This window comes from Sus scrofa, chromosome 1 (genome assembly GCF_054392235.1).
Source record: "Sus scrofa isolate SSC_HxYL_T2T_F1_AM1 chromosome 1, Sscrofa_HxYL_maternal_Yorkshire_Landrace_v2.0, whole genome shotgun sequence".
Classification (NCBI taxonomy): Eukaryota; Metazoa; Chordata; class Mammalia; order Artiodactyla; family Suidae; genus Sus; species Sus scrofa.
This window is the reverse complement of record NC_139383.1, coordinates 187,699,036-187,712,186: the sequence shown is the minus strand read 5'-3', so window position 1 is coordinate 187,712,186 and position 13,151 is coordinate 187,699,036. Positions and strand designations below refer to the sequence as shown.

Below are 13,151 nucleotides of genomic sequence, written 5' to 3'. Positions count from 1 at the left end.
TAAATGCAGATGCTTCTTCTGTGGTATAGATTAATTTTTTATTATATAAAAGGTTGGACTAGCTGGTTACCCAAATTTGTTCAGTCCTAAAACCTATCCTAAGGTTGTAGGTCAATTTGTTGATTCCAATTATTTTCAGTTTTAGTTTAAATTGAACTAATTTTGAAACCAGAATTTTATAGCATGTATCAATTTCCAAAACACAAAAACAGTTAATAACATCATAGTCTATAGACTAAATTCAAAATTTATTGTAAAATCTAGTATGTTGTTTTTCATTTACTCTGTATTGTAAATCAAATGTGAGCACAAATTGCAGAAATGGGAATTTCTTTTTTTGAGAAGGTTGTTCTGCTTAATTGAACTTCCTGGTTGACTTAGAGTTAATTAAAAGGCCTGTTTTATTGCAGTGGTTCTCATGCTTGTGATTCTGAAATATCCCTTGCATTGATGAATATAATGGACAGAAAAGGTTAAGGTTTTGAAAATTTAGTTTCTTCTTGACTAAGATTTCAGATATTGTTTGGCTTTGTGGCTAACAAGGCAGTTTTTCAGCTTTCATCTAAATCTTTAGCTTTGAAATTAGCTTGCTGAGTTGTGTGGACATGCAAGTAAACTCAGACTTTAAAGTGAAGTCAGACTAGATTTTTGAGCTGATTTAATCAATAAATATATATTGCATAATTGCTTTTTCCAACTTCCCAAATTTCCCACTAAAATCATCAGCTGAACTTAAGAGTGTGCTGTGATGTAATTGGTTCACATTTTGGTGCAACATCATTTTTTCACAGTAATAGTTTTTGACCAGATCTAGACCTCAGGCTATGCACTAAATAGTGCAACTCTAGATAATTGACCTCAAATACTTTCTCAATAATAATATTGTGAGTATATTTTATTTCTTTTTGTGTTGACCTTTTTTCACATGAAACAAAAGGATGGTATAGTTAATTGAAGATTTCTATTGTGTCCATGTTAACTGTACTTTTTCCCCAATTTAGCAAAGAACTGAAGTATGAAAAGTCACCCAAAAATAGTAGGTATTATATTACTCTTCTTAAAAATTCCTTTACACTGAAATTATTACTACACCTGTTGCTAGGAGTTCTTTGACATTAAATTTTTAGTGTGTGTGTGTGCGTTTATATATATATATTATTGAAATATGATTGACATATGACATATTCATTTCAGGTGTACAATGTAGTTATTTGACATTTGTTTGTATTGTGAAATCATTACCATAATGGGTCTAGTTAACTTCCATCACCACACAGTTACAATTTTTAATAAAAAAGTAAGAATATTTCAAATTAATCATCTACCATTTCAGATGTAGACACATATGTAAATAATTTTGAAGTAGAAATAGCTATTTTAAATGTCCAATCCTATGTTTCATTGCCTAATATTAGAAAAAGGCACAAGGAATCTTACTTTGGATACACTATTTTAGTCTAACTAGGCTTGTGCCCACTTTTAAAGTGTGATATTACAGTTGAATTTACTTTTTTGTGTTACTTTTTTAACTGAAAAAGCTATATGTTTAATTTAAAAATTAGGGAAATAATCCATATAGTGTTTTGACTCCACTTTTTTTTCCTTTTAGTCCCAAGTTTCTCACATATTTATACCAAGCAAGTGAATTTTATTAACTAAAAGTTGAGGTAGTGCAAGGGACAGTGAAGCAATTGTTCTGATTCTCCTGAGAAAAGTGATAAAAAAGGGTAAAAAATGATGCTTCCCACAGGGAAAATGTTATATGTTGGGGGCACTTGGTTATAAGAAGAAGAATGTAGAAAACAAATTAGCCAGAGCTAATGTGTACAGTATGAATGGAAGAGAGAAATGGTTTCATAGATGGAGGAAATTTAGGAGAGAAACAAAATTTTAACAAGGCAAGCTGTTTAAGATGTAGCATTTCCTCTATTTTTTTTTTTTTTGTTTAGTTTATTTCTGTCATTTCTCAATAAAGATTTAGAGAAGTCATTAAACAGATGACTGATTGTGAAAGAATGATGCTCGTAACCCTATGGGTGATTTAATTATCTTTGAAATGTATTCACTTATATTATCTCATCCTCATTTGACTTTTAAACAAACAAACAAAAAAATCAAGTCTGAAAGTCTAAAAAATTGTGAACAGATCTAAATTTTTTTTCATTTATGGATCTTTAAGTGAAAAACCTCAGAGATTTCCTATAATGAATACTCAAAACAGAAGGTGTTCCAGTCCAACCAAAGATTATAATCATAATTCTTGAGTACTAGTGTAACAATTTAATATCCTTTGCAATGTAATAATACTAATCCACTAAAATATCTCTTCTACATACCCATGTGCATGTGTGTAAATTAACTCTGAGACTGTTTATTTTTGGAATGTCTCATTTTTTTTGTTAGTAAGACATATATTGTTCATAAATTTAAATAAATTGTATAGCTATTAGCAACCTTTTCTTCTCCCCAAGCACACACATAACAACCTAATAGCATACCTTGCACAAAGTTGACCATTATAACTATTTAAAGAGATAAGAAAAATGTAAACAAGAAAATGAGGAGGGAACAGGAATTAAGACCAGGGAATATCTTTTTTTTTTCAGCTCTATTGGGATATAAGGGACAAAATTATGATATTTGAGGTATAATGTGATGATTTGATATACATTGTGAAAGGATTCTCCACATTGAGAATTAATTAACACATCCATCGCTTGACATATTTACCTTCTTATATGTGTGTGTGAAAACATTTAAGTTCTCTCAGGAAATTTCAGTTATGCAGTACAGTGTCATATACTATAGTCACTGTTATACATTAGATCCTCAGACCTTATTCATCTTATAGCTGAACGTTTGCACCCTTTAACCAACCTTTCAATATTTCCTCTATCGCCCAGCATCTGGCAACCATTTTCTGCTCTCTTTCTATGAATTGGACTTTTAAAATTATAGATATAGATACAGATATAGCTATTTTCCACTTATAAGTGATACCATGAAATATTATTCTTTCTCGTTCTGATTTCATTCACTTAGCATGATGCCCTCAAGTTCCATTCATGATGTTGAAAATGGCAGGATTTCCTTTTTTTCTCATGGCTGAATAATGCAGCTCATATATTTTGAAAATTAACCTCTTATCAGATATATGGTTTGTAGATATTTTCTCCCATTTCACAGGTTGCATTTTGAGTTTCTGGTGTTTTTTGTTTGTTTTGTTTTTTGCTGTGCAAAAGCTTGTTAGTTTGATGTAATTCCATTTGCTTATTTTTGCTTTTGTTGTCTTTGCCTTTGGTGTAAAATCCAAAAAGGCATTTCCAAGACCGATGTCAAGGAGCTTACCCACCAAGTTTTCTTCTAGGAGTTCTATGGTTTCAGATTTTATGTTTAAGGGTTTTTTGTTTGTTTGTTTGTCTTTTTAGGACCACACCCAAAGCATATGGAGGTTCTCAGGCTAGGGGTTGAATTGGAGCTGTAGCTCCTGGCCTACACTACAGCCAAAGCAACATGGGATTCAAGCCATGTCTTTGACCTACACCACAGCTCATGGCAATGCCAGATCCCTAACCCAATAAGCAAGGCCAGGGATGTAAAGTGCACCCTAATGGATGCTAGTCAGATCGTTTTCTCTGAACCATGAAGGGAACTCCCATGTTTAAGTCTTTAATCCATTTTGACTTGATTTTTTTTCTTTCTTTCTTTTTTTATGCTCAAAAGTGTATTATCAAAAAGAGAAATTAAGAAAACAATACAGTTTCTAATAGCATTAAAAATAATAGACTAGACTACTTGGGAATAAATTTATAAGGAATTCAAAAATCTATACACTTCAAACTGTGAGACATTAATGAAAGAAATTGAGAAGACACAAATAAACAGAAAGATATTTCTTGCTTATGAGTTGGAAGAATAAATATTGTTAAAATGTCTGTATTTCCCAAATCAATCTGTATATTCAATACAATTCTGTATTCAATACAATCCTGATCAAAATTTCAATGGAAAAGTTCCTTTGTGGTTCAGCAGGTTAAGGATCTGGCATTGTCACTGCAGTAGCTTTGGTCACTACTATGCCATGGATTCAATCCCTGGCCTGGAAAATTTCATACACTGCAGGCATAGCCCAAAAAATATTTCAATTGAATTTTTTATAGAAATAGGAAAAACAAATCCTAAACTTTAATGGAACCAAAAAAGTTCCAAATAGCCAAAGCAATTTTGAGAAAGAACAATGCTGGAGTCATTACACTTCCTATTTCAAACTATATTATAAAGTTGTAGTAACCAAAAAAATGTGGTATTAACATCAAAACAGACACATAGTGTTACAAAACCAAATTTAGGTCTACTTGCTGAACATGTGGCAAAGCCAATCTGCTGACATCAGATTGTGTGAAGGAAAGCATGGCCATGGTGTTTATTGCAGGGCACCAAACACGGAACACAGGAAGCTAGGCCTCAAAAGACCCAAACTCCTCATTGGCTTTTAGGGAAGGGTGTTTAAGACAGTGTGAGGGAGAGGGTCACTAGGTCATGATCAGCTCATGCAAAATTCTCGGTTTGGATGATGTTAAGGTAACAACATGATAGTTCAGGAATCTCAATTATTAGTTTTCTGGCTTCAGCATGTGCTGATGGTTACCATGCAATTAACTCCTTCTACCTGATGGAGGTTTTAGTATCTTTAAAACAGCTTACAGATGTGGCTCAGAATATTATCTATAACTCTTGAGGAGAAACTAATGATCTTTATCTTTGTTTTATGGCTAAATTATTATTATTTTGTCTTGCTTGACTGCTTTCCTTTGCTTCTGTATTTTCTTTTAAAATCTTATTTTTCTGATTAAATTTTCCCTTTGGAACTTGGGGAAGGCATTAGGAGGCTAAAGCTTTTCTACAAACAAGAGACAGGGGGGACTTGGTTTCAATATCCAGTGCAACAGAAAAGGGAGCCCAGAAGTAAACACGATCTGACATGGTCTTTGACAACTACTCTTTGACAATGGCATCAAAAATATACAATGAAGAAAGTATAATCTTTTTAGTAACGGTGTTGGGAAAACTGGATGCAAAACAATGAAACTGCACTCCTATCTTATACCATACACAGCAATACACTCAAAATGGAAATAAATTTCTCTCCTGGCTTAGGAGACCTTTATCATCATAGTGAATAATGATGTTTCAAGGCCTATTTATACATATAACAGGAATCTAGTTGATTCAGTTAGAAGAAAACATTTTATATCCCATTTAGAGCATTTCTATGAGTACTGCCTGTAATGAATAGGTGCTAATTAAATGTTTTATTCATAATTAATATCCTAGAAAAATCCAAGTAAGTAAGTCAACTAGATTATTATAAACCTCCTTGGATTATCTAGAGTTGTTTTATTTATTTATTTATTTTTTCTTTTTAGGGCCACACCCATGGCATATGGAGGTTTCCAGGCTAGGGGTCAAATTGGAGCTGTAGCCACTAACCTACACCAAAGCCACAGTAACGCAAGATCCTAGCGGCATCTGTAACCTACACCACAGCTCACAGCAATGCCGGATCCTTAACCCACTGAGTGAGGTCAGGGATCGAATCTTCATCTTCATGGATGATGGTCAAATTCATTACCACTGAGCCACGATGGGAACTCTTAGAGTTGTTTTATTCTTCCCTTTCTTTTGGACTTAGGAAAATTCCAGCTATGTAATAAATAGTATCTAATAATTATATGAAACAAAGCTTCATAAAAAAGGATATGGAACTTTTACTGAGTCATTTTTGTTATGAGGAAGAAGTTTCAGTGGTTCTACACGTATCCATCATGTGCCTAACTTCAGTAATACCAATGTTCCAATATTTTCAGTCATGTAATACTAATTCTACAGTCACTCCAAAATTTTATCTTGCTGAGAAATCTATTAGAGATATGAAGTAATAATTGCTAGCAATCTCAAAATGTTTGTGAAAGGAGGTGAATACTAATTTTTTGAAGTTATCACCAGATATTTGGGATTGTTCTCCTGCTAATTACTTACAAATGCTATGGACTATTTTATTTTTAAATTACATTTCCCAATATTGCCACCTTCCAATTTATACAAACATTATGTTAAAAACTAAATTATAGTTTGCTTTTGGTGCTGCTTCCTCAAGCTGCTGTATTGGAAATAACATGGATTTTGAAGTCATGTCGTTTTGGGTCTAAAGTCTTTCACCTGGGCTGTGTGGGATGCTTGAGAATGTAATTTCTCATATTTAGTTTTTTTAGGTATAAAAGAGAATAATATACACTTTACAAAGTTGTTGTGAGGGTTGCATGAGGTAATACATACGAAATGTGCTTGCACAGTCATACAGAGTAGATTCATCATAAATGTTAGCTGTTTCAATCCCTATTTCTTCTAAATACATTTAGCCAGACCCTGCAAACTTCTCAGTATCTTTTCCAAGTTTATCCTTTTTCATATTTTTCTCTATTGAATAAATTAGGCTTATTTTAAGACTTGATTAGCAATTCTATTGTTCTTTCTGACACCATTTCTCTGATTCTCTGATACCATCTGGATGTCCAAAATTCAATTCAATTCTGACACTAACTTCCTGGAATTAGTACTGATCCTACAAGTTAAAGGGCTCAGTCCTATAAGACTGCATCCACTCAGACACCATTCACAATTTCCAGTTTTCATCCATGCTTCTAACCAGCCAACTACAAATTTGGGAGTTCTCATGACTTTCTCCCCTGCCAAGTTTGATTTGCTAAAATGACTCATAGAACTAAGAACACTTTCCTTAGATTTACCAGTTTATTATAATGGATACAACTCAGAAATAGACAAATAAAACAAAATGCATAGGGAAAGATATGGGGTGGGAGAGTGAGGCAATATTGAGATTTCATACCTTCTGAAAGTGTTCCACCCTCCTGGCACTTTAGTGTGTTCACCAACTTGAAAACTCCCCAAACCCCATTACTGAGGTGTTTCCATGGAGGTTTCATTATGTAGGCATAATCAATGAAATCACTAGCATTGATATTCAAACTCAATCTCCCATCTCCAGCCTCTCTTCCCTCCCTGAAAGTCAGGAGATAGGACTTAAAGTTCCAATGTTCCAACCATGGCTTGGTCTTTCTGGAGAACAGCCCATACCCTGAAGCTATCTAGAGACCAGCCAAGATCCACCTTATTAGCATAAATTCAGGTATGGTGGAAAGGGGCTAGTGATAAACAATGCAAAGTGCTTCTATCACTTAGGAAATTCCAAGAGTTTTAGGAGATCTGTGCCAGGAATCAAGAACAAAGATTATATGTACATATATACTATATAATATACATACTTCCCATTATACTACTGCAATTTATTATTTATTACTTCTAAGAACTCATATATTATTTATTTATATTAAATTGTGGTTACATTTATTATCTTTATACTAATATTGTAAATTACATGCTAACAGGAGCCATTTTTACTCACTTTTATTTAATCTCTTAGTATATCATCTTATACCCAACATTATCTAAGAATTTTCTAAGTGTTTATGTGCTTCATTGATACAAATAAAATAGGGATGTTTTACACCTTCGTCTGTATAGCATCATAATGCTTTGAGCTATCACATGGCCAAATCTAAATGGCTAATGTCTTGAAGATAAATTAGCTTTGGTTCAAATATGTTTAGTGTCCCTCAGTGACCAAAACCAAGTTATTCTTACTCATCTCTTTGAAGTTCAGTTTCCTTACCACAGAGATAGAGACAATTATAAGACCATAAAAAGATTTGAGAGAAAGATACATACATGTACACATTTGCATGCACACACACAGAAATAGAGGCTGTCATATACTCAACATAATTTCACTATTTTTACTGGACTTTTTCATATTAAGGGCACAACTTGTCTAGATCTCTTAAAATAAAAAGCAAAAAGCAAACAAATGTTTTATTAGGCAGGCATTTGACTTGAGAAGAAATGACCCTGTTGTGTGCATGCTTATGGTTTCTTCTAGGGGGTTCAATGATTAGGTCATTTTTACTCTGCAGTGGTACAAACAGATGAGCATTCTCCTCTTTTGAAATGGAGATAGCCCTATGTATATTTATTATTTATATTTTCACATTCCCTTAAATACTTGAAAATGGGTTCTATTAATATTCTTGAGGATTGTTTTGGAAGGTTTTTATTTATTTAAAAGTTTTTTTTTAAATCAAAAATGTTGCTTTGCTGACAGTTCTGGTCCTCATCAGAACCTGGCTATTGTTTGTCAGAAATATAGGCAATTTTTTAATTAATACACAATATTAAAAGAACTCATGAACTTGTCTCTACTCCACTACTTAAGAAATAAATACTAATATATATTTCTCTATAACTGGTGTAATGATCCTTTACTCTTTCCAAATAAGTTAGACATGTGTATACAGATCAAACATTAGAACCATCCCCTATTTGGAACACATGGAATCAGTAGATATAAGAACAGAAAATATTAAATCCTAATTAATGTTGTAAACTTTTTGCTTATCTTTATTTCTATCAAAATCCTTAATAACTTCAAAAGATTTCACCTTTATTTCCAGACAGCTAATCTTCTGCAGGCACTCATCATACATACTAATATATGCATAATATAGAAATTCATTTACATGAAGTACATTGCTATATAAACTGCAGTTTGAATCTTCTTTGCAATCCATCATTAAGATTTTTCTTTAACATAGTAATTATGTTGCAGTACTTTTATGCTTTCCACAATGATGTTTCCCATTTTGACTTACACAAGTTTGTGAATTCTAAATGCTATAGCTTGTATAGACCAGTACCTATTTAAGTTTATTACTTTAAATAATCAAAAGGGCAAAATTTTCAAAATCCTCTTTGAGGAAGAGAATGAAGTCATGAAACACTGGTAATATTTATAAGTGGAAAAAGTGAACCACAGGTTGTTATTAAGAACTTACATTCTGAATCTGATTGTCATGTTTGAATTCTTTTTCTGCTACTTTTTTTAAATTACTCAAATGAATTTATCACATCTATAGTTGTATAATGATCATAACAATCTGATTTCACAGGATTTCCATCCCACAGCCCAAGCACTTCCCCCCACTCCCCAAACTGTCTCCTCCAGAGACCATAAGTTTTTCAATGTCTGTGAGTCAGCATCTGTTCTGCAAAGAAGTGCATTATGTCCTTTTTTTGGATTCCACATGTCAGTGAAAGCATTTGATGTTGGTGTCTCATTGTATGGCTGACTTCACTTAGCATGATAATGTCTAGGTCCATCCATGTTGCTAAAAATGCTGGTATTTGGTTCATTTTAATGGCTGAGTAATATTCCATTGTGTATATATACCACACCATCTTGATCCATTCCTCTGTCGATGGACATTTAGGTTGTTTCCATGTCTTGGTTATTGTATAGAGTGCTGCAGTGAACATTGGAGTACATGTGTCTTTGCGAGTCATGGCTTTCTCTGGGTAGATGCCCAGGAGTGGGAAGGCTGGATCAAATGGGAGTTCTATTTTTAGTTTTCTGAGGACACTCCATCCTGTTTTCCACAGTGGTTGCACCAATTGACAATCCCACCAACAGTGTACTAGGGTTCCTTTTTCTGCACACCCTCTCCAGCACTTATTGTTTGTCGACTTTTTGATGATGGTCATTCTAGTGGGTGTAAGGTGGTACTTCATAGTGGTTTTGATTTGCAACTCTCTAGTAATGAGTGATGTTGAACATCTTTTCATGAGTTTCTCAGCCATCTGTATGTCTTCTTTGGAGAACTGTCTGTCTAGATCTTCTGCCCATTTTTTGATGGGGTTGTTTGCTTTTTGGGTATTGAGCTGCAGAAGGTGTTTCTAAATTTTGGAGTTAATCCCTTGTCAATCGATGCATTTGCAAAGATTTTCTCCCATTCTGTGTGTTGTCTTTTTGTGTTGTTTAGGGTTTCCTTTGCTGTGCAGAAACTCTGAAGTTTGATTAGGTCCCATTTGTTTATTTTTGTTTTTATTGTCAATACTCTGAGAGGTGGATCTGAGAAGATGTTGCTGTCGTTTATGTCAGAGATGTTTGGCCTATGTTTTCCTCTAGGAGTTTTATAGTGTCTGGTCTCATATCTAGGTCCTGAATCCATTTTGAGTTTATTTTTGTGTATGGTGTTAGGGAGTGTTCTAGTTTCATTCTTTTCCATGTGGCTGTCCAGTTTTCCCAGCACCACTTATTGAACAAGCTGTCCTTTCTCCATTGTATATTCTTGCCTCCTTTGTCACAGATGAGTAGGCTGTAGGTATGTGGGTTTAATTCTGAGCTTTCTATCCTGTTCCACTGATCTTTATTTCTGTCTTTATGCCAGTACCTTATGGTTTTGATGATTGTTTCTTTGTAGTGTAGTCTGAAGTCTGGGAGCCTGATTCCTCCAGCTCCATTTTTCTTTTTCAGGATGTCTTTGGCTATTCTGGGTCTTTTGTGCTTCCAAACAAACTTTAAAATATTTTGTTGGAGTTCTGTGAAAAATGTCCTTGGTCATTTGATAGGGATTGCATTGAATCTGTAGATTGCCTTGGGTAGTATAGTCATTTTGATAATATTAACTCTTCAAATCCAAGAGCATGTGATATCTTTCCATCTATTTGTGTCATCTTTGATTTCTTTTATCAGTGTCTTATAGTTTTCAGAGTACTGGTCTTTTGTCTCTTTAGGTAGGTTTATTCCTAGGTATTTTATTCTTTTGGATGCAATGGTAAATAGGATTGCTTCCCTAATTTCTTTTTCTGCTCTTTCATTGTTAGTATATAGAAATGCAGTCAATTTCTGTGTATTGATTTTGTATCCTGAGACTTTGCCAAATTTGTGGATGAGCTCCACTACTCTTCAACATAGTTCTGGAAGTCCTAGCCACAGCAATCAGAGAAATAAAAAAAATAAAAGGAATCCAAATTGAAAAGGAAGAAGTAAAACTATCCCTATTTGCAGATGACATGATACTATATCTAGAGAATTCTAAAGACTCTACCAGAAAACTGTTAGAGCTCATCCATGAATTTTTCTGCTACTTTTTAGCTGGGTGACTTTCCTTAACTTCTCTGTGCCTTAGTGCCTTTTATACAATGAATTAGCACTATAAAAAGATAAACTAGGTAAAGATTTTAACACAATAGCCAGCACTTAATAAGTAATACCAACCAATGCAATTACTATTTTTATTACCCTCATCTTTCAATGTATTTGTAGGAAGATATTTTGACAGGCTGTTGGACCAGATGTTTTTAATGTAAGTGAATCCACTCAGTATAATATATTTTTAGAATCATTTCACTTAACAAAACTCAAGCACCTATTTATTTCTCCTACACAAACCTTCTTTTAAGCATTTCCTATTTTGTGTACCTTTTATCATGATATTGTTACTTATTTCATTCTTAAGGTTAAATATTTCATAATAAAACATATTGAAAAACTCTTTCACCATGAAAAGCTGGTTTTGTCAGACTAGTGAACTCTAACTTTTTTGACACCTGAATCTTCTTTCCTCATGGTCAGAGACTTCATACTATACCATTTACTCACAACTGCACAGGTCTGTCCTCACTGGATATTCCAACAAACGAAATAGTAAATTCATTAATAGCCAATATGCTTAAAGTAAATCTTATATCACAGAAATTTTCCATAGGCAGACCTAATTGAACTATAATGAATATTCTCAGTTTTGCATTCTCTATCTTTTTTGAGGTTAAGGATCCACCTTGGAATCCAAGTAGTTTGGGCACTATTTTAAATAACTGTTATGATTGCCTTCATTTAAGAATGCTTTCCAATTCAGACTCTATTGAACTTATCGTTTGGGCACTATTTTAAATAACTGTTATGATTGCCTTCATTTAAGAATGCTTTCCAATTCAGACTCTATTGAACTTATCAAAACACAGTGTGCTTGAAAAGTGTTAACCCAATGCTGTCAGATGTCTTTAGGGCTGAATCTTCTAGGTATGGAGAGTGACACATTCATATATAGTGAGAGTCTAAAAAAATCAATTACTTGAAATAATCTAGTAGATCAGATACATTCAAAGAATTCTTATAGAAAATCATTCATAGAAAAAGTAAATGTATATTTTAAGATATGTCCCTGTTGAGTATAATTAATTACATTTATAAACTTTGCCATTTAAAAAGAAATTTGTGGAGTTCCCCTGGTGGCTCAGCAGTAACCAACCTGACTAGTATCCATGAGGATGTGGGTTCAATTCCTGGCCTCACTCAGTAGGTTAAGGATCCAGCATTACCATGAGCTGTGGTGTAGGTCACAGATGTGGCTTGGATCCTGTGTTGCTGTGGGTGTGGTGTGGGTCATCAGATGAACCCCAGTTGGACCCCTAGCCTGGGAACTTCCATATGCCACAGGTGCGGCCCTAAAATAAAGGGGACAAAAAAAAAAAGAGAGAAATCTGTAAGAAGAAAGATGAGCTATTGCAACTCTTTGTTTTGTCAGACAGATGCAAATATAATTTGATAGTAAATGTATATTCACTTAATTTATTTTCATTTTACACTAGTATCAATTTCTACTCTACTTTAGCATTTTATTCCAATGGCCGTACCTCTGATCTTGTAATCACTACAAATTTATCTACCACTAAAATATTAAATTGTGACATAATTCTTTTTATTGACTGAACTTTTTTGGCTTCCTGACTCCTTTGTTCTCAGTGTGCATGCCTTTCAAATTTTCAAGCTGTTCTAGTAATTCATCCAATTGATCATCTTCCACCGTTAGTTTCCTTCTAAACTAATTCCTTTCCAGAAGAGCTTGGTGTCCATGGTTTGTTGCTTAAACTGTGTCTCCTCCATTGCTCTGATCCCTTGTCCTTTTGCCTCACTCTGTTGAGTCTTAACATATAATATCAAACTGCTGGATTTTGAAGGCCAAAAGACATCTGTATCAGTTATCTGTTAGTCTGTAAAAAACTGCTTTAATACCTAAGAGCTCAAAATAATCACATCCTAATGTATTTCTTCTAATTATCTAATTTCTGATGAGTCAGTAACTTAAGTGGCTATTCTTTTGCTTCATATAGGTTGTAATATTATCTGGATCACTTGGTGGTATTTTGTGGGTGACTGGTCTGGTCTGGAAGGTCCA

General features: G+C 33.8%; 1 protein-coding gene and 1 long non-coding RNA gene across 10 annotated transcripts in view; both read left to right on the top strand.

Annotated features, from left to right (window-relative positions):
* Positions 1 to 13,151, top strand: part of MDGA2 (MAM domain containing glycosylphosphatidylinositol anchor 2) — an 837,423-nt gene that overhangs the window by 688,075 nt on the left and 136,197 nt on the right. The gene's annotated exons all lie outside the window — the stretch shown is intronic.
* Positions 5,457 to 10,935, top strand: LOC146406912 (uncharacterized). The gene is made up of 2 exons (XR_014841450.1): positions 5,457 to 5,506; positions 5,548 to 10,935. It is a non-coding gene; the product is annotated as an uncharacterized LOC146406912 (long non-coding RNA).